At 37.1% G+C, this 23021-nt stretch overlaps 1 protein-coding gene across 46 annotated transcripts in view; it reads left to right on the top strand.

Annotated features, from left to right (window-relative positions):
* MIPOL1 (mirror-image polydactyly 1) overlaps positions 1-23021 on the top strand; it is a 360677-nt gene that overhangs the window by 183755 nt on the left and 153901 nt on the right. Inside the window, exon 10 of one of the 46 annotated variants that reach the window (XM_086363497.1) lies at positions 1-23021. This exon is cut by the window's left edge and continues 7440 nt beyond it. The exons of the other annotated variants lie outside the window; for them this stretch is intronic. The gene's annotated coding sequence lies outside the window, so the exon portion shown is untranslated. 46 annotated transcript variants of the gene reach the window in all.

Genomic DNA, 23021 nt, shown 5'->3' with positions numbered 1-23021 from the left:
TTTTTCTGCTTCTATCTTACACAGTCCCTTTGTGATTGGACTTTGGGGTCAGGCTTTCTCAGGATTCTTCTCCATGGGATCCAAACTCTGACTTGTATCTGTGACAGGTATTGTAAAAGAGAGACATTCATGCCCCTTTCTCAATGTAGAATCTACCTATCTAATGATATTGGTGTAGGATCCTGGGCCTGGATCTATTTCTTGCTGCTCACCCAGGAATAGAGAGTTCTTTCTTCTACCACTCCCACGCAGAGTGTGTTTTGTTTTGTTTTTTTCCTGTGTCCTGAAGTTTACTGTCCTTCTTTTAGCTGTATATGGCTTTTGATCTGTTTACAGAAAGGGCTGGTGTTGGGATAGTGGGGTGGGGTGGTTTGTTCCTTTCCATAGCAGCAGTTCCCTCCCCCACATCCCCTGCATGCCTACATCACTAAGGGAAGCTCTCTCTGGTTTTCTTAATATTTCTGGTCCTTAATATTTCTCATGAGCACCTGATGGAGATCTATGGGGAAATATCTACCCGTAGTTGCAAGTCACCTTTTGTCAGGAATTTCCGAAGATTCTGTGCGATAGATAGCTAACCCTTCTTCCTGTGGTCTGCTCTCAGTCAGCTAGACTGTGTATCCCATTTGCTTTGCATGCTTCTCCCTCCTTGAAGTTAAAACTGGTTTTCTGCTGAGCTTAGTTGTCTGATGAGCTCAAGAAAAAGTATGGCTTTGTGCCTTATTTAGCTTTTCTTACTGTCAAAGTGGAGTGACAGCTTGTTTCAGCTTTCTGCAACCTAGGCATAAGCATTACATCTACTGTTGGACTTTGATATTGTTTTGTCATATTTAAGTAGCTTCTTTCTAGAATTTTTTAAAAGTTCTTATTAGTAAGATGTATTTTATTGAGTTCTTGGATGTTGAACAACTCCTTGAATAAACTGTTGGATTTGTTTTGTCATTGTTTTCCTGGGAATTTTAAAAGTTATAATCATCTGCCCTCATATAGTACGTAACTGAGTGTCAGGTACTCTTACTCCATATAGTAGTAAGGAATTTACTTACAGTGGTAAAGTATTTAGACCGTTGAGATAGCAGGTACAGCTGTTTCTAATTTTATAGGGTAATAAACTAAGCAACATGTGTTAATTAACGTGACCCATGTTAGGAGGAGTAGTTAGTGGTGTACCTTACGTCTGAACCAAGGCTATTGATCTCCAAAGTTCATGTTCTCAAATATAAATGAAAATTACCTGTTTTGTTTGTTCGTTAGTGAGTGTAAATTTTTTTTCATATATCCAAGGGATTATATGTGAGAATATAAATAATTAGGTGTATTTGTTCATGTTTTTTGTCATTTTTTTTTCTGTTGGTTTTTCTTTGCTTTCTTTTGGTCCTTTGTCCATCAGTCTTGTGGTTTTGTTTTGCGCTGTTTTGTTTTGTTTTGCATCTTACAGCTTTATTGATAAGTATTTCATATACAATAAAATTCACTTGTTTACAGTTTACAATTCCGTGTTTTTTGGTGTATTTGCATATTTGTGCAGACATAACATAACCACAATCGTAATTTTAGAACATTTTCAACATTCACCTAAAACATCCTGTACATTTTTAACTATCATTCCTCATTCCTGCTGACATCCTCTCCTCAGTCTCAAGCAACCACTAAGCTACTTTCTCTCTCTATAGATTTGCCATTCTGGAGATTTTTTATAAATGAAATTATAGGATATGTGATTCTTTGTGACTGGCTTCTTTCACTTTGCATAATATTTTCAAAGTTTGTTCATATTATAGCATGTATCATCCTTCCTTTTTCTTTGATGCATAATCATTGTACAGATATACTATAATCTGATTATCAGATTATTAGCTGATGGACATTTAAACATTTAGACCTTTGACCAATTTTTAATGAATTTTTAGGTATTGTATAAGGTAGGAGTCCAAATACTTTTTCTACATGTGTGTATCCAGTTTTCTCTGCACTATTTGAAAGACTGTTTTCCTCCCTACAGAATTATCTTGACACCTTCTCAAAAGTCAGTGATCATAAATTTGAGAGTTTAGCTCAGGACTCTTAGTTCTGTTCTATTGATCTAACATATCTGTCTCTATGATGGTACCACTCTGTTGATCACTAGCTTTGTAGTAGGCATGTCATCTAGACCTGAATTCTCGAGTTTGTTTTGGCTTATTTGGTTGCACCTGTTTTGATGTTAATGTTACTAGCTTAGAGAATGACCAAAATTTCTGCCTTCAGCAGAAATCTTGGCAGCTTTAAAATTGCATGAGAATGGTCTTGCCTTAAGTATTAAGTAGAATCAATTTTTAAAACCATGTACTCTTGGTAACTTTTTATTACAGTGAATTTGTAAATTGCTTTTTCAGTAGTTTCACTATATCTAGTTTTTATTTTTCTTAAGTCAGTTTTGTTGGTCTGTATTTTTTTTCTAGGAAATACCCTTTTCACATCTCAGATTTGATATTATAGAATTGTAGATAATTTTCTCAGTTTTTGAATTTCTTCTGTTTCTCTGTATTCACTCTTTCATCTGTATTGTGGCGTATATCTGCTTTCTGTCTCCCTTTCTCTTTTTTCTTATAAAGTCTTTCCTGGGCTTTATGCATTTTATTTTCTTTTAATAAATTCTTGGTTTTATTTATCCTTTCAACTTGCTAAAGTTTCCATTTCTGTTTCCCTTTTCACTCTTTATTCTGTTTTATTCTAATTTTTATAAGTTAATTAGCTTATCTCAGTCTTTTTTTAAAAAATAAAATTGTAAGGCTATACACTTTACTCTTGACTATAAGTCCAGCTATGTCTATAGTTTTGGGAGGGATCAAATGTTCATTTTTTTCACGAGTTGGTTCTGTTTTGATTTTTTTTGTTTGATCCAGGATAATTTAGAGAATATAATTTAAACACTTATATTTTAAAATATATTAATGTTTTATTTCTTACCATGTAAATAATCCACTGTGAAAGATATCATCGACTAAATAAATAAATTACAGTCTCTGTTCAGTGTATGAGGTCAATATATATTCAGTTGAACTCAATTTATGCTTCCACTATAATTCCATTCTTATAATTTTCTCATATTGCTAGGAATTTCTTGCTTTATACATTTGTCTGCTCTATTCTTTGTTATATAGATATGTATAACTCTCTCAGGCTATGCATATACATTACATTATTATATACTGTTCCTTTTCAGACTGCTTACAGCTTCATACCTTTAAGTATACTTTTCTGATATATGTATTAGTGCCATTATCTTGGTTCATTCCGACTTCTATAACCAAAATATCACAGACCGAATACCTTATAAATAGCATATATTTATTTCTCACAATTCTGGAGGCTGGAAAGTCCAAGATCAAGATACCGGTATGGTAAGGATCTGGTAAGGGCCTTCTCTTTTTTTCGTAGCTAGCACCTCTCACTGTGTCTTCTCGTGGTGAAAGGGGCAAGGGATCACTGTGGGGTCTACATCAATACCATGAACTCTCTATACTCGTGACCTAATCACCTCCCATTTCAAAGGTCACCTTTCTAATACCATCATCTTTAAGGGTTAAGATTTCAACATTGAAATTTTGGAGTGACAGAAATTCAGACCATAGCAACTAGTTTTTCTTTCTTTTGTTTTTACATTTGCCTAGTGTAATGGTAGTGTTCAACAGTAATTTTGCTACTCAGAATTTTTTCATCCTTCACCTGATTTTTATAACCTTTGTTCTCTTGTAAGAAACAGACTGTCCTTATTCCTCACATGTAGTTTGGCTGGTGATAATACCTCTGTGGCCTCAGGTCTGACAGATCAGAATGTCAGATTCTCCTGGCCACAGCAGTTGCTTCAGAATCAGGCACGTGTACCACATAAAGCCAGTGATTCCATTCCAGGCCTTTTTTCTCTGTGTTGTTATGGATTTAATATAAACAGAAATGAAGTAACTCACCAAATAAAAAGATCTTTCTGCCTCTGTAAGTACAGATCTGCATCATCAATTTGTTGACTCTATAAATCCCTGTGCTTGATACATACCTTGTAATTTTCTGTCTTCTGTTTAGAGCATCTTCATTCAAGCTATTCGATATCATAAGCAAAACTTTGAAAAATACTCTTACATGTACATCTTTCTCTTAGAGCATGTGACCATACTGTGGGAAGTATAGTGGCAGGAAATTACTGGAGAAGGGGGAGAATGATACCAGATTTTGTACAGGTTGCAGTTCAAATCTCTGAAGTATATGAGAGTATTCAGAGGTCAGATTTAGAAGAAAAGATACATGAAACAAGAGTATTCCAGAATCTCACTACTGATGCACAGAAATAAATGGTTCACAAAAGAGACTGAGAAGCGAGTCAGAAAGATTACCAAGAGGTTGTGTTATCATAGATTCAGAATAGAATAAAGTTCTGTGTATGGAGTAGTTCACAGGGTCAAATTCTACAAAGTCAAATATAATCACAAGTGTCCATTTGATCTGACAACTAGGAAGGCAATGGTACCTTTGTTGTTGCAGCTGCAGTTCAGTGGTTCTGATGATAGCCTTCAATCTAGTAAATTGCAGAGTTAATACATTTAAAAGTGGGGAAAAGGTAGATTATTTTTTGAGGAGCTTTTCTGTGAAGTGTAAGTGTAAGGATTATATGAATATAACCTGGAGGAAGATTTAAAGAATGGAGAGAAGATCAGTTAACATATCCTCAAGCATTCTCCTTTTATAAGAAATCTGATGTGTGCCTGTCTAGCCCAAAGCTAGCTAATAATGATCTGTATTTGTTGTTGTTCAGTTGCTAAGTTGTGTCCTACTCTGTGACCCCAGGCTCCTCTGTCCTCAGCTATCTCCTAGAGTTTGCTGATGCTATCTGACCATCTCATCCAGTTCAAAAAGATTCGTAGGTTCACTTTAGTTCAGTCACTCAGTTGTGTCTGACTCTTTGCAACCCCATGGACTGCAGCCCACCAGGCTTCCCTGTCTTTCACCAACTCCTGGAGCTTACTCAAACTCATGTCCATCGAGTTGGTGATGCCATCCAACTATCTCATCCTCTGTTGTCCCCTTCTCTTGCCTTCAATCTTTCCCAGCATCAGAGTCTTTTCCAATGAGTCAACTCTTCCCATCAGGTGGCCAAAGTATTATAGTTTCAGCTTCAGCATCAGTCCTTCCAATGAATATTCAGGACTGATTTCCTTTAGGATGGACTGGTTGGATCTCCTTGCCATCTAAGGGACTCTCAGGAGTCTTCTCAAACACCACAGTTTAAAACCATCATCTTCAGTGCTCAGCTTTCTTTCTAGTCCAACTCTCACATCCATACATGACTACTGGGAAAACTATAGCTTTGACTAGATGGACTTTTGTTGGCAAGGTCTCTACTTTTTAATATGCTTTCTAGGTTGGTCATAACTTTTCTTCCAAGGAGCAAATGTCTTTAATTTCATGACTGCAGTCACCATCTGCAGTGATTTTGGAGCCCAAAAAAATAAAGTCTGTCACTGTTTCCTTTGTTTCCCCATCTGTTTGCCATGAAGTGATACGACCAGATGCCATGATCTTAGTTTTCTGAATGTTGAGTTTTAAGCCAACTTTTTCACTTTCCTCTTTCACTTTCATCAAGAGACTCTCTAATTCTTCTTCACATTCTACCGTAAGTTTGGTGTCATCTGCATATCTGAGGTTATTGATATTTCTCCTGGCAATCTTGATTCCAGCTTGTGCTTCATCCAGCCCAGCATTTCTCATGATATATACTCTGCATATAAGTTAAATAAGCAGGCAATATACAGCTTTGACGTACTCCTTTCCTGATTTGGAACCAGTCTGTTGTTCCACGCCCAGTTCTAACTGTTGCTTCTTGACCTGCATACAGATTTCTTGGGATACAGGTCAGGTGGTCTGGTATTCCCATCTCTTTCAGAATTTTCCACAGTTTGTTGTGATCCACACAGTGAAAGGTTTTGACGTAGTCAATAAAGCAGAAGTAGATGTTTTTCTGGAAACTCTTGCTTTTTTGATGATCCAGCGGATGTTGGCAATTTGATCTCTGGTTCCTCTGCCTTTTCTAAATCCATCTTGAACATCTGGAAGTTCATGGTTCATGTACTGTTGAAACCTGGCTTGGAGAATTTTGAGTGTTACTTTGCTAGTGGTTAGATGATAATTTAATCATTTGGAATCAGGAAACTGAGAGAGAACACAACAGTGAGCTTTGAAATCTGAGCCAAAAGATCCCAAGGTAGGTTTAGGGCCAGGCAGACTGCTGTGCGCTTCCCTGGTAGCTCAGCGGTAAAGAATCTGCCTGCAGTGCAGGAGACCCGGGTTCAATCCCCGGGTAGAGAAGATCCCCTGGAGGTGGGCATGGCTACCCACTCTAGTATTCTTGCCTAGAGAACCCACGGACAGAGGAGGCTGGCAGGCTGAGGTCCATAGGGTTGCACAGAGCCAGACACTCCTGAAGTGGCTAAGCAGCAACAGCAGCAGACTGCTGTAGGCCATGGGTACTCTGAAGTTATGAAATAGACAGTTGGAAAAGTTGGAGCCAATATGTCAATAAAAAGTATGAAATTCTGAAGAAGAGAGGTGAAAAGAGATTTTATCCTAGTTCCTAATAGTATTCTATTTCCATGTAGGCTTTCTTTTCCACACAATAAATGTTTTCTTTCTTTATAATGGGCAAGACTCTCAGCTAGACCGGGTTTATTTTTTTTTTTTTTATTCTTCCAATTTTATTTTATTTTTAAACTTTACATAATTGTATTAGTTTTGCCAAATATCAAAATGAATCCGCCACAGGTATACATGTGTTCCCCATCCCGAACCCTCCTCCCTCCTCCCTCCCCATACCATCCCTCTGGGCCGTCCCAGTGCACCAGCCCCAAGCATCCAGCGTCATGCATCGAACCTGGACTGGCAACTCGTTTCCTACATGATATTTTACATGTTTCATTGCCATTCTCCCAAATCTTCCCACCCTCTCCCTCTCCCACAGAGTCCATAAGACTGTTCTATACATCAGTGTCTCTTTTGCTGTCTCGTACACCGGGTTATTGTTACCATCTTTCTAAATTCCATATATATGTGTTAGTATACTGTATTTATGTTTTTCCTTCTGGCTTACTTCACTCTGGATAATAGGCTCCAGTTTCATCCACCTCATTAGAACTGATTCAAATGTATTCTTTTTAATGGCTGAGTAATACTCCATTGTGTATATGTACCACAGCTTTCTTATCCATTCATCTGCTGATGGACATCTAGGTTGCTTCCATGTCTTGGCTATTATAAACAGTGCTGCGATGAACATTGGGGTACACGTGTCTCTTTCCCTTCTGGTTTCCTCAGTGTGTATGCCCAGCAGTGGGGTTGCTGGATCATAAGGCAGTTCTATTTCCAGTTTTTTAAGGAATCTCCACACTGTTCTCCATAGTGGCTGTACTAGTTTGCATTCCCACCAACAGTGTAAGAGGGTTCCCTTTTCTCCACACCCTCTCCAGCATTTATTATTTGTAGACTTTTGGATCGCAGCCATTCTGACTGGTGTGAAATGGTACCTCATAGTGGTTTTGATTTGCATTTCTCTGATAATGAGTGATGTTGAGCATCTTTTCATGTGTTTGTTAGCCATCTGTATGTCTTTTTTGGAGAAATGTCTATTTAGTTCTTTGGCCCATTTTTTGATTGGGTCGTTTATTTTTCTGGAGTTGAGCTGTAGGAGTTGCTTGTATATTTTTGAGATTAGTTGTTTGTCGGTTGCTTCATTTGCTATTATTTTCTCCCATTCTGAAGGCTGTCTTTTCACCTTGCTAATAGTTTCCTTTGATGTGCAGAAGCTTTTAAGGTTAATTAGGTCCCATTTGTTTATTTTTGCTTTTATTTCCAATATTCTGGGAGGTGGGTCATAGAGGATCCTGCTGTGATGTATGTCGGAGAGTGTTTTGCCTATGTTCTCCTCTAGGAGTTTTATAGTTTCTGGTCTTATGTTTAGATCTTTAATCCATTTTGAGTTTATTTTTGTGTATGGTGTTTAAAGTCTGCATGCCAAATGGAGAATTGCCATGATGCATTCATTATAGGCTCTCTGAAAGGAATGATTGCATTAAAGGGTGACTCTGTGGATTACTGCACCAGGTATAGCCAAATCATCAAAGCCTGTGTAAGTTCATCAAGTACACCAAGACACAATAAAACTGATGAGATTCAGATGAAACAACTGTGAACTGTTCCCTCTTCCATAAAAGGAATACTGAATTACTGTGGGAAACTTCTGTGGAGTTTGTCAGAGGCAAACCCCAAATATAATACTTGTTCAGTTCAGTTCAGTTCAGTCGCTCAGTCATGTCCGACTCTTTGTGACCCCATGAATCATACCACGCCAGGCCTCCCTGTCCATCCCTAACTCCCGGAGTTCACTCAGACTCACGTCCATCGAGTCGGTGATGCCAGCCATCTCATCCTCTGTTGTCCCCTTCTCCTCCTGCCCCCAATCCATCCCAGCATCAGAGTCTTGTCCAAATAATACTTGTAAATATTTACATTTAATTGCTCCTAATATTGGTTACTAATGTTTTTGTAATTTTTATGTTCATAGTACTATTTTAACAATTTGAAGATATTATTTTGACAAAAAATGATAGAAATATAAAATTACCTTGCATGCTTCCCTATTGTTTTATACATTTTGTAATATGATTTAAAAAATTAATCAAAATGAGCATTTGAGTGAAGACATACACTTTCAGTAGAAGACTGAACTTTAGGCACACAGGCAGAGTCATCATTATGGGAGCTGGGTTTAGATAGATCCTGGAGTCTTTCTCCAGCCTTTGGACCTAGTATTTCCCTGACTGAAAAAATGCTCTGCATCACCTATTGCCCTATTTCCTTTGCCCAGATAATACCTACTCATACCAACTTCAGTTTGGCCACAGTCCTCTTATCTGTAGCCAAACTGGAGAAAGATTTGGGTAATAGAATCAGTTCAGTTCAGTCGCTCAGTCAGGTCTGACTCTTTGCAACCCCATGGACTGCAGCACGCCAGGCTTCCCTGTCTTTCACCAACTCCTGGAGTTGGTGATGTCCATCGAGTTGGTAATGCCATCCAACCATCTCATCCTCTGTTGTCCCCTTCTCCTCCTGCCCTCAATCTTTCCCAGCATCAGGGTCTTTTCCATTGAGTCAGTTCTTCACATCAGGTGGCCAAAGTATTGGAGTTTCAGCTTCAGCGTCAGTCCTTCCAATGAATATTCAGGACTGATTTCCTTTCATATCTGGTTGGATCTGAATATATATCCTGAATATTTCAGGACTGGTTGGATCTCCTTTCTGTCTAAGGAACTCTCAAGAGTCTTCTCCAACACCACAGTTCAAAAGCATCAATTCTTCGGCACTCAACTTTCTTTATAGTCCAACTCTCACATCCATACATGACTACTGGAAAAAACCATAGCTTTGACTAGATGGACCTTTGTCAGCAAAGTCATGTCTCTGCTTTTTAGTATGCTGTGTTGGTCATAGCTTTTCTTCCAAGGAGCAAGCATCTTTAATTTCATGGCTGCAGTCACCATCTGCAGTGATTTTGGCACCCAAGAAAATAAAGTCTCTCACTGTTTCCATTGTTTCCCCATCTATTTGCCATCAAGTGATGGGACTGGATGTGTAGTAGAATGAAATTGTTTTAATAACAGAATAAGTACTGACCTGAAAAGAAACGTAATATGTGAGAAACCATTCAGGGCTCCCAGGACTTCCTTCCCGGTCTTTCCTAAGGCTGTCCACGTCAGCAGTCCTCCTTTCCCCTTGTCCCCAGCTCTCCCTCATCATCTCCTCCCTTTTTTTCCTTACCTATTGGCCTTTGGTATTACGGTGACCAAGAAGGTGTAAAAGAGCAGATGTCCACAGTACTTTCTTGGAAACAGTACCCTGGGTACCTTTAAAGGCAATGAAGGTCCTATTCATTGGCTGTTAGGTACTGAGTATAGGTTAATTGGTACTGAGTATAGGTTCATAACAGAGGCGTGTATCAGAATCATAAGAAGAATGGTTGTTATTTAAATCTGGGCCTGACATAAAGCATGCTGAATTGGAATATCTTACATGGTGTTTGAAAACTTACTGTCATAGACTTGGTGTTTGGACATAAACTAGAGACAAAATAATTCCCCAACCTTCTCTTATGCCTGTGGATTTCTTTATTTCTGAAGATAGTATTTATTTTCTACCAATTGTGTGTTTTAATGTTGTTGTTCATTGTTGGTCAGTCCCTAAGTCGTGTCTGACTCTTTGCAACCCCATAAACTGCAGCATGCCAGGCTTCCATTCCTTCATCTTCTCCCTGAATTTGCTCAAACTCATGTCCATTGAGGAGAAGGCAATGGCATCCCACTCCAGTGCTCTTGCCTGGAAAGTCCCATGGATGGAGGAGTCTGGTGGGCTGCAGTCCATGGGGTCGCTAGGAGTCGGACACGACTGAGCGACTTCACTTTCATTTCTCACTTTCATGCCTTGGAGAAGGCAATGGCAACCCACTCTAGTGTTCTTGCCTGGAGCATCCCAGGGACGGAGGAGCCTGGTGGGCTACCGTCTATGGGGTCGCACAGAGTCAGACACTACTGAAGCGACTTAGCGGCAGCAGCAGCATGTCCATTGAGTCAGGGATGCCATCCAACCATCTCATACTCTGTTGCCCCCTTCTGCTCTTGTTTAATGTTAGTTCTGTTTAATTTTCTAATTGATTTCAGGATTGGGCTGGTATCAGTGTTTCTGTGGCATTATCAGTTTTATATCTTTTATAAATATGTTTTTTGGTATTTTAGGGATAAGCTAGATGAGACTACAGAGAGACTGCTGGCCAAATAAAATTTTTCTGTTTCAGTTTTTGCATTTCCAGCAATCAAGTTCTACACAAGATTGTACCTAATAGTGATTTGAAATGAATGACTTATTAGATTCTCTTGTGAATTGCAGTGTAGTAATACTGTGAAAAGTGTAGTGAAAAATCCAGATGGTTTTTTAAATACTGTGAAATTTAATTTGATGGATTGTTAGTATTACATGTTCTTTCTAAACTAGAATATATATATATTAAAACATTAAATTATCAAATAGAATTAATGTACTCTGGCTACAGAGGAAGTTGTTTCTAATTTCAGACGTGATGCTGGAAAGCAGTTAAGTCCTTCATGAGAGATTACATACAATTCTCAATATAAGTATTTTTAACAGTGTAGTTTTCTGTACCAAGCAAATCGTTATTGTATTAGCATCTTTGGCTTGAGTGGTTTTTAGACACATAGTTTTTAGTGTAATGCAGCTACAGAATGTTGGCATATTTAACTTATTACTAATATTTTAAAAACTAACATTTTATATAAATTGACATAGCTACAGTATGTCTTCTATATCAAAATAACTTTATTGTGTTGTTCAGTGTTGGCTAGTTTTTCTGTTATGTTGATGCATTAAAACAGATATTAAATTTTATCATTAATTCAGCGCCTGGTCTCTCATCAAATCCCCTTAATTACAAATTGACTCCAAGGATTAGACAGCATGGATTTTAATTTTAACTGAAACAAAAAAAAAGCATCTTGAAGAATCACTCTTGCCTAGTGCCTCATAGACACATTTAAAAGATCCATAATTTATTGCTTAGTGTTTAAAGTTGAATACAATACAAAATTATATATTCATATTCATATATTCTCTTATATTCATATTAAATATGTGTTTTAATATATATTTCATAGTCTTGAAAAAACTCGAGTATTTTTAGATAAATAGCAGCTTCAGAAGTTTTGAAAACTTGTAACCCTTTCTTTAGAAAATATTAACTTTGAATATTGCACAACCATAACTATATCTGAATGACATATATTTTCTTTTATTTCTGTTTCCTTAATAATTTCACAAAATCATGCAGTGTGATTTTATATATTCCATAGAAGTCTTTCCGATGTAATCTAGTGTCCTATTTCCAGTATTATTTGTAGTTTATAACTATTTTGTTAAATCTTTACTTCTTTTGATACTCGCTATATTAAGTCCAGAATCATTTTTGTGCATTTTACTCTGACTATATATGAGCTTTTCTGTCCTTCTTGGTAAAAGTGCTAGTTTTTAAATTTGAATTTTGATACATAATTACTCATTTAAAGATAGAACAGCAATTCATTTTTATTATAATAAGAGGATAATGAAATGGAGTCATGATTACAGTGATCAAAAAGTACATTTGTCCCCTGTATTTGTTGTTTCATTATGTGGTGATCAGCTTTTAACTCTGTGTTCCCTCTTAAAGAATTTACTTATTATTCTTAAAAGATTCTGGAACCTATCTTCTGATAGTTGTCACTTATGTTGAATTTATCTAGATCTATAAGTTTTCAAGTAGTCAATTTACTTTATAAAGACCAAGAGATAATTATTAATAAACCTAAAGTATTCTAAGTTATATCATTTTTTAATAAATTATGTTGTGTCAATTACCTTTACCTTTTGAAAGTGTGTAAAATATAAATAATTGTATTCTTTCCAGTTAGGGGATATCGCTTATCTTATATTTTTGTAAATTGATTTTTAAATAGTAGTCCATGGTGGGCTTTTGTGCTGTTGCTATTAAACTGGATTTTTATATGCTGGAAGGTAGCGTCCAAATGAGCTCAGCTCATCATGGGAAAAATAAATTGCCTAGAAACAGATTGTTTACGTAATATTAGATGGTAATATAAACCAACAAAAGCAAGGAAATTAACTTCTAAGGCTGACACAGTGCCCTTTCCTTGCTCCTTTGTGCTGTAGATATCATGAATGTGTTGTAATACCAAAGTACCATGGACTCAGTTCAGAACTGTCAAACATAATTCTAAATTTCTTTACTTTGTTGGTTTATGTCACAACTTAATATTATTTTGTCCCTTAATACTATATAATGTCCTTCACATGTGAGATGAAGCAATGCATGGGTGCATCTGAACAAAATGGAAAAGTTTGTTTGCTTTTCTCTCATTTACAGTTGATTGCCTCTGATTAACCATTATCATGCTGCTCTAATATAGTTCTTTAAATTGTGAAAAAAGGTAATAAAAAAATTATAAAGTATCAGGACATTTTTAAAAAATGTAGTTACTGATTTTAAAAATGTTATTTATTCTTAATTTTTTTCCCATTGATTACTTTTTATCATTTTCTTGTCATCTTGAAAGGCAGCTATCTCTCTGTTAGGGCGATGAGAAACTACTAGTGTTTTATTATAAATACTCAAGTATACAAGTATGATTTCACAGAGAGTTCTAATATGAGTTGCAGAAAAGAATTATATGTGGAATATCTACTTCTAGAGTAGAACGAAACCTCTCAAAGTAACCTCCAGGATTTATTTGGAAAGTGATAGAAACTAGGCCACTCTTTTAAGAGCACCTATTTCTTGATGATTATGGTAAAACGTAAAAATGCATTCACTTAATTTTTATATTCAGTAGTTAGGTAGTCGCTAATCAATTCTTAATGTGTTATCTTTGCTTTGGGGTCTCTTTTATACAATTATGGGGGGACTTTTAATACTAAATATTTCAGTGTTAGAAAATTTATTTCTTTTATGAATAAGAGTTCCGTATCTATAGCAGTTTGGAAATTATTTTCCTTTCTGTTTTTCTCTGTAAACAATATCTACCCTTTTTAGATATCCATTAAGACAATTTTCTAAAAGAGAATTACAGATTTTTAAGCTTTGAATATTTCTTAAGAAAAATCTTCCCTTGTACCAAAGATACTTGACTTTTTTTTTAAGATTCTTATTTATTTCTGATTTGTCTGTTAAACCTTACAGAAGGTCACATACTTTCTGTAAAATTATACAACAGAACAAACTCTCTAATGTGGTCAAACAAAAGATCTTGCTCTCAGAAACTAAAGTACTCTGAAATATGATGGTAGCGAAGCAGTTTAAAGTGAGGAAGGGTGATCATTCTTTATGAAATTTTATTTTTATTTTATGCAAGTAATGTTTAATTGGCTACATTTAAAAGTAGTGAAAAAATGATCTATTTGCTAGAGATTTGCAAAACAATACTTTAAGCTCTAACTTATTTTGAGGTGTTGAAAGGTGAAACATTTGACATTTTCTTTTCGGGCATTGCTTTAAAAAACAGAGGGCGGGAAAGAGGCGTTGCCACATCAGAGTTAAGGGTGTTTGTGGTTGTCCGTGACAGCAGCTCTAGTTTTAAAACACCTGTGTTTACTTTAGAGCTTTTCAGAGTCTGCCTGAAAGTGGCCTAAGAATGGCGCAGGCCTTCATGATGGCTAGGGTTTTTTATCATGCAGAAACAGAACTACACTTTATACTTCGATGTTCTGTTCCCGGCATTTACTTCTCTTATTTTATATATTTTATCCCTTCATATACTTACAGATGTCCATCAGATAATGCATGATTTATAATCTATATAATGTATAGATTATACTGTATCAAAGCCATTTGTTTTTATAGATACGTTTTGCTTTTTGTTCACTGATTGATAAAGGTTGGCGAAAAAGTCTTCAGTATATTATACAGTTGTATTTCCATTCACGATTTAAAGAAGTTCATGAAAATACTTTTTTGGAGAGAAATGAATGTGGCCTAATGTGTGTTACATTATTTTGTTTTTATCTTTAGTGGTTTGAATATAGGTTGATGTTTCAATTTGCCCATCATTTCCTAGCTAGTCACTGTTTCCAGTTTAGGAACATGTGCTTTTTAAATGATTTTGTACATTTCTTATAATTTTGTAGTATTTCAAATGACATCTACATATTGTATAATCTTTATTATTCTCCAATTGAGATATTCTTAACTATGAGAATTTAATTTAACAGAGTTTAGTTTTTACTGAATTGTTTGTTTCAGTATTTTTTTGTTTTCAAACTTAATTATCAGATATCATATACTCTGTGATGCATTCCTATAATATTCAACTTCTTAATTGTAGTATCAAGACATTTCCATGATATTACAGTTAATATCAAGCCTCAGTAGTGTATAAAGGAAATAATTTTGTCTTTTGGTAAGAGATAGGTGTTCTTTGTTTCTCCATATAACTGGTTTTTAACATTTTATGTACTTAAACCCTTTTGAGAAGCCAATGCCAGTTTTGAATATTTTCCCTTGAAAAATACGCATGCACAGAAATTTGCATATAGGTTCAAGTTTATTTCTCACCCAACCCCATCCATGTGCCCCTGGATAAGAACTTTATTCTAGGTCTTATTTTCTCTAGATAGTGGTATAGACGGTTGTTAACCCAGAATATCAGAGAATCACAGTCAGAAAAGTATTAAGTACTTAGTACAAATCACTATGTTAGAAATTGAAAAACATAAAGCAAACATTGATTTTACCAGCTTTAAATATAAATAGTATTTTAATGATATACTCCAAATCTTATGATGGCTACATGTTAATGTCCTAATCCCAGTACCTCAGGAAAATGATAAAATAAAAATGATAATTGCCTCATTTTTATAGATATAAGCAGTTCACAATATACCTACTACTTTACTGAAAGATAAGTCAACTAATATCATCACATAAAAGCTGCAAAAAAAAAAATGATATTGTACTTCAAAAGGGTAGGCATCCCTCTAGGTGGCTAATGCTTAGCTGTAGACAGTATACTAAAGGAATACATGTAATAGTGTGTATCACCTGAAAGATAATGAAAACTTGAGGAAAATAACTAATAATTGAGTTGTTAAATATGAAAGAATCCAGAAAGAGGTAATTTAAAATGCTTGAAACAGAGGAAAAGCAGCGACGTTATTTTAAGTGGCGTTAAGTTACGTGTTCAGTCGCTAACTTGTGTCTGACTCTGACCCAGCACAGGCAGGGTTGACTGCAGCATGCCAGGCTCCTCTGTCCTCCACTATCTCCCAGAGTTTGCTCTAATTCATGTTCATTGAGTTGGAGAGTTATATGACAAATAACTAAAATATTTTAATAATGATTTATAATAATACTGTATTGTGTATGGTTTTACTTAGATCAGGAAAACTGTTTTGGTCAGATAAAACTGCTGAGAGAAAGGATAATTTTATTTAAAATCTTTTATTTTTATTTTCTGCGACTACTGATAAGGAAGTAAAAAGGAAAAAAGATTCTCTTAGTGCTGTAAGTACATTTGTTTCCAGAAACTCTCAAATTGCTTAACTCCTGAAACTTGATACAGGATTTCCACTGGGTGTGTCAGTTGGTCTTGGTGGTAGTTCTTGTTAGATAGTAGTTATCTGTCTCTGACGTAAGTTTCAGCATAATTCACGTGTAGCCACTCTTTGTATTATATAAGATTTACAATTCTTTAGTAAAAACTTTATGTGTGTATCTGTCTCAAGCACACTTCCAACGTCCCTAGTTGTTAAGACCACAATTCTCTCTCTGCCTCCCTCTCTCTCTCTCTCTCTTCCTGAATCTTAAGCTATCAGTCCTGTGTTTAGAATGTTTTTATTATAAAGCACTGGGTGTTTTAAAATTCATATTTCTCTACAACTAATATTTTCCAATATAATTTTAAAGGGGAAATGGGAAAACTTTAAGATCCAAAAGATTTCTAAAAATTAAATGAGACTTAATGTAGAAATTAAGACAACTGAAATGAAAGCCAGAGATATGGCTTAGAACTATGCAAATATATAATATAATTTGGAGAATTACACATTATCTCATGTTCAATTTTGAAGTAAACCGTGAAGAGAAAAAATACTGAATCAATGATCAGGAAAAGCATTAAGTAACAACTATGAAACTATGTAACACCTGAAGAAACTTTCTTGGACTCACTTCTTAGGATTAAAAATAAAACTTGAAGACTTCCCTGGTGATCCAGTGGTTACGACTCTGACTCCCAATGCAGGAGACACAAGTTTGATTCCTGGTTAGGGAAGTTCTGCAAGCTGTGTGGTATTGCCAAAAACTTAGTAAATCAGTAAAAATAAAACTTGATTTAATCAGCAGTATTGGAGAGTTGTGTTTTTATTTAAAAGCTGAGTCACTAAGCATCTTAAGTCCTTTTGTTCCACCAGTGTTAACTATCTTTCAAAAATGTATTAGTATATTTGCTTACTGTACTAAAGGGCTTCCCTAGTAGCTTAGCTGGTAAAGAATCTGCAGTGCAGGAGACCTGGGTTGGATCCCTGTGTTGGAAACATCCCCTGGAGAAGGGTATGGCAACCTACTCCAGGATTCTTGCCTGGAGAATCCCCATGGACAGAGGAGCCTGGTGGGCTATAGTCCATGAGGTCGCAAAGAGTTGGACATGACTGAGCGACTAAGAACAGCACAGCACATGTGTGTTTACATTCATATATTTATGCATATACACACATACCTATTGAGGCTGATCACATGATTTACGTGGGCTATATCTGTGTTTTTTTAATTGGAGCATTGACAGCTTAGAAATATAGGTCATTCTTTATTCTTTTTTTCATTTATTTTTATAGTATATTTTCTATGTTCTGTCTTTTGACCCCTGATTTTTTATTCTTGAGAGTTATTTATTCACAAAAATACTGTGTGTTATAAAATAAAAGGCTTTAACTTCTGCTTCTGAGTGTGATTGAGTGGTTTGCAGCATCCCAGCACTCCTTTCAAGAACTGAAAAAAATAATAATAATTTCAAGGGAAAAGAGAACTGCCAGGAAAATGAGAACTAAAGTGGTCAAGATAGTGGTAGCAAAAAATCTAAAAGAAAACTGATTTCTTCAGTCACTTTTACTCTGTACGCATTTGTTCATTATTTGCAGGTAGAAATATGAAAATTCCAGCTTTGTACTCATGGAGTGTGATTGGTAGGACTCAGAAAAACAAGCAGATTTTCGGTGGTGATGTTGAGGGAAGGAGGGACTCAAGCATACATTTAGTAGTGCCTTCAGGACATCTCTTGACTATGCCAAAGCCTTTGACTGTGTGGGTCACAATAAACTGTGGAAAATTCTGAAAGAGATGGAAATACCAGACCACCTGACCTGCCTCTTGAGAAACCTATATGCAGGTCAGGAAGCAACAGTTAGAACTGGACATGGAACAACAGACTGGTTCCAAATAGGAAAAGGAGTACATCAAGGCTGTATATTGTCACCCTGCTTATTTAACTTCTATGCAGAGTACATCATGAGAAAGGCTGGGCTGGAAGAAGCACAAGCTGAAATCAAGATTGCCAGGAGGAATATCAATCACCTCAGATATGCAGATGACACCACCCTTATGGCAGCAAGTAAAGAGGAACTAAAAAGCCTCTTGATGAAAGTGAAAGAGGAGAGTGAAAAAGTTGGCTTAAAGCTCCACATTCAGAAAACGAAGATCATGGCATCCAGTCCCATCACTTCATGGGAAATAGATGGGGAAACAGTGTCAGACTTTATATTTTGGGGCTCCAAAATCACTGCAGATGGTGATTGCAGCCATGAAATTAAAAGACGCTTACTCCTTGGAAGGAAAGTTATGACCAACTTAGATAGCATATTCAAAAGCAGAGACATTACTTTCTCAACAAAGGTCCGTCTAGTCAAGGCTATGGTTTTTCCAGTGGTCAGGTATGGATGTGAGAGTTGGACTGTGAAGAAGACTGAGCGCTGAAGAATTGATGCTTTTGAACTGTGGTGTTGGAGAAGACTCTTGAGAGTCCCTTGGACTGCAGGGAGATCCAACCAGTTCATTCTAAAGGAGACCAGTCCTGGGTGTTCATTGCAAGGACTGATGCTGAGGCTGAAACTCCAATACTTTGGCCAACTGTTGTGAAGAGCTGACTCATTGGAAAAGACCCTGATGTTGGGTCTTTTCCAGGGGAGGATTGGGGGCAGGAGGAGAAGGGGATGACAGAGGATGAGATGGCTGGATGGCATCACCGACTTGATGCACCCGAGTTTTGGTGAACTCTAGGAGTTTGTGATGGACAGGGAGGCCTGGCGTGCTGCAATTCATGGGGTTGCAAAGAGTTGGACACAACTGAGCAACTGAACTGAACTCAAGACATCTGAGACTGTACAGATGAAGAGATTAAAAACGTAAATAAAAAGTCTCTGAAAACAAAAATGGGCTTCACAGTTGTTTTATAAGAACCAGAGGCTACAAACTGGCATTTACATAGAGCAGTTCTTGTTTGAATTAATGTGATCACCTCCTACTCCATCTACCTGGCATAAATAAGGCTGAATCTCCAGAAAAATGTCTGGAATCTCTACCATTATTTTATAGATGATGGCAGGCACTTCTGTAATAATTACTAGGCACGCAAAAAGATGAGACTACTTGACCAAAATCCAAAGAAATGCATATTGTATCAGATCAGATCAGTCACTCAGTCATGTCCGACTCTTTGCGACCCCATGAATCACAGCACGCCAGGCCTCCCTGTCCATCACCATCTCCCTGAGTTCACTGAGACTCACGTCCATTGAGTCAGTGATGCCATCCAGCCATCTCATCCTCTGTTGTCCCCTTCTCCTCCTGCCCCCAATCCCTCCCAGCATTAGAGTTTTCCAATGAGTCAACTCTTCGTATGAGGTGGCCAAAGTACTGGAGTTTCAGCTTTAGCATCATTCCTTCCAATATAAACCAACTCAAAATTGATCTGATCACTTTGATCAGATCAAAGATATTGCCATTTAGATATATAGCTGATCCAGATATTGGAGTTAGATGTACAAGGGCTTTATAATAATAGCAATGCAATCACCATAAAATTACCAGTGACATCTTTCACAGAATTAGAGCAAAACATTTTACAATTTGTATGGAAACACAAGACCCCAAACAGCTAAAGCAATCTTGAAAAATAAAAATGGAGCTGGAAGACTCAGGCTCGCTGATTTCAGACTATACTACAAATCTACATTAATCAAAACAGTATGGTGCCAGTAGAAAACTCCCAAGATAAACCTACACACCTGTGGTCCCCTAATCTGTGACAAAGGAGTCAAGAATATACAATGGAGAAAAGACAATCTCTTCAATAAGTGATGCTAGAAAAACTGAACAGCTCCATGTAAAAGAATGAAATTAGAAGAAATAAACTCCAAATAGATTAAAGACCTAAGTGTAATACTGGATACTATTAAAGGAAAACAGGCAGAATACTTTTTGATATAAATTGAAGCAAGATCTTTTTCAGCCCATCTCCTAGAGTAATGAAAATAAAAACAAAAATAAACAAATGGGACCTAATTTAACTCAAAAGCTTTTGCACAGCAAAAGAAAACATAAACAAAAAGGCAAACCTCAGAATGGGAGAAAATATTTGCAAACAAAGCAACTGACGAGGGATTAATCTCCAAGATATATATACACAGCCGATGCAGCTCAATATCAAAAAAACAAACAACCCAATCAAAAATGAGCAGAAGATCCAAATAGAGATCCAGATGTAGAAAACAAACTTAAGATTACTATGGGTTAAGGGGGAAGGAGAGAGATAAGTTGGAAAAATTATAATAGCCGTGATTAAAGTATTCAAAAAAAGAAAATGAAGGAGAATGCAGATAAACAGATTATTCTGCATTATATTAGAAATAAATGATACCTAACACTGCAGAGGAACCAGAGATCAAATTGCCAACATCCTCTGGATCATCGAAAAAGCAAGAGAGTTCCAGAAAAAGATCTATTTCTGCTTTATTGACTATGCCAAATCCTTTGACTGTGTGGATCACAATAAACTGTGGAAAATTCTGAAAGAGATGGGAATCTCAGACCACCTGACCTGCCTCTTGAGAAATCTGTATGCAGGTCAGGAAGCAACAGTTCAAACTGGACATGGAACAACAGACTGGTTCCAAATAGGAAAAGGAGTATGTCAAGGCTGTATATTGTCACCCTGCTTATTTAACTTCTATGCAGAGTACATCATGAGAAAGGCTGGGCTGGAAGAAGCACAAGCTGGAATCAAGATTGCCAGGAGGAATATCAATCACCTCAGATATGCAGATGACACCACCCTTATGGCAGAAAGTGAAGAGGAACTAAAAAGCTTCTTGATGACAGTGAAAGAGGAGAGTGAAAAAGTTGGCTTAAAGCTCCACATTCAGAAAACGAAGATCATGGCATCCGGTCCCATCACTTCATGGGAAATAGATGGGGAAACAGTGGAAACAGTGTCACACTTTATTTTTGGGGGCTCTAAAATCACTGCAGATGGTGACTGCAGCCATGAAATTAAAAGACGTTTACTCCTTGGAAGGAAAGTTATGACCAACCTAGATAGCATATTGAAAAGCAGAGACATTACTTTGCCAACAAAGGTCCATCTAGTCAAGGCTATGGTTTTCCCTGTGGTCATGTATGGATGTGAGATTTGGAGTGTGAAGAAAGCTGAGCGCCGAAGAATTGATGCTTTTGAACTGGGTGTTGGAGAGGACTCTTGAGAGTCCTTTGGACTGCAAGGAGATCCAACCAGTCTATTCTGAAGGAGATCAGCCCTGGGTGTTCTTTGGAAGGAATGATGCTAAAGCTGAAACTCCAGTACTTTGGCCACCTCATGCGAAGAGTTGACTCATTGGAAAAGACTCTGATGCTAGGAGGGATTGGGTGCAGGAGGAGAAGGGGACAACAGAGGATGAGATGGCTGGATGGCATCACTGACTCGATGGACATGAGTCTGAGTGAACTGCGGGAGTTGGTGATGGACTGGGAGGCCTGGTGTGCTGCAATTCATGGGGTTGCAAAGAGTCGGACACGACTGAGCAACTGAACTGAACTGAACACTGATAAAACATGGTGTACTGGAGAAAGGAATGGCAAACCACTTCACTATTCTTGCCTTGAGAACCCCATGAACAGTATGAAAAGGCAAAAACACAGGACACTGAAAGATGAACTCCCCAGGTCAGTAGGTGCCCAGTATGCTACTGGAGATCAGTGGAGAAATAACTCCAGAAAGAGTGAAGAGATGGACCCAAAGCAAAAACAACACCCAGTTGTGGATGTGACTGGTGATGGAAGTAAAGTCTGATGCTGTAAAGAGCAATATTACATAGGAACCTGGAATGTTAGGTCCATGAATCAAGGTAAATTGGAAGTAGTCAAATAGGAGATGGCAAGCGTAAACATCAACATTTTAGGAATCAGCAAACTAAAATGGACTGGAATGGGTGAATTTAACTCAGATGACCATTATATCTACTACTGTGGGCAAGAATCCTTTAGAAGAAATGGAGTAACCATCATAGTCAGCAAAAGACTCTGAAATGCAGTACTAGGATGCAGTCTCAAAAACGACAGAATGATCTCTGTTGCTTCCAAGGCAAAACATTCAGTATCACAATAATCACTTTTTTGGGTTTTAGTTCTAGAAGATCTTGTAGGTCTTCATAGAACCATTCAACTTCAGCTTCTTCAGCATTACTGGTTGGGGCACAGGCTTGAAGAAGCTGAAGCTGAATGGTTCTATGAAGACCTACAAGGCCTTGTAGAACTAACACCCAAGAAAGATGTCGTTTGCATTACAGGGGACTGGAATACAAAAGTGGGAAGTCAAGAGATACCTGGAATAACAGGCAAATTTGGCCTTGAGTACAGAATGAAGTAGGGCAAAGACTAGTAGTGTTTTGCCAAGAGAACATACTGGTCATAGCAAACACCCTCTTCCATCAACACAAGAGAAGACTCTACACATGGACGTTACCAGATAGTCAATACCGAAGTCAGATTGATTATATTCTTTGCAGCATAAGATGGAGGAGCTCTATACAGTCAGCAAAAACAAGACCAGGAGGTGACTGTGGCTCAGACTCCTTATCACCAAATTCAGACTTAAATTGAAGGAAGTAGGGAAAACCACTAGACCATTCAGGTATGACCTAAATCAAATCCCTTATGATTATACAGTGGAAGTGACACATAGATTTAAGGGATTAGATCTGATAGAGTGCCTGAAGAACTATGGATGAGGTTCATGACATTATACAGGAGGCAATGATCAAGACCATCCCCAAGAAAAAGAAATGCCAGAAAGGCGAAAATGGTTCTCTCAGAAGGCCTTACAGATAGCTGTGGAAAA

The sequence above is a fragment of the Bos grunniens genome, chromosome 21 (genome assembly GCF_055505025.1).
Source record: "Bos grunniens cultivar Pamir isolate PY7600 chromosome 21, Bosgru_T2T1.0, whole genome shotgun sequence".
NCBI lineage: Eukaryota > Metazoa > Chordata > Mammalia > Artiodactyla > Bovidae > Bos > Bos grunniens.
Note: the sequence above shows the minus strand (reverse complement) of the source record. Positions and strands in the feature narration are given on the sequence as shown.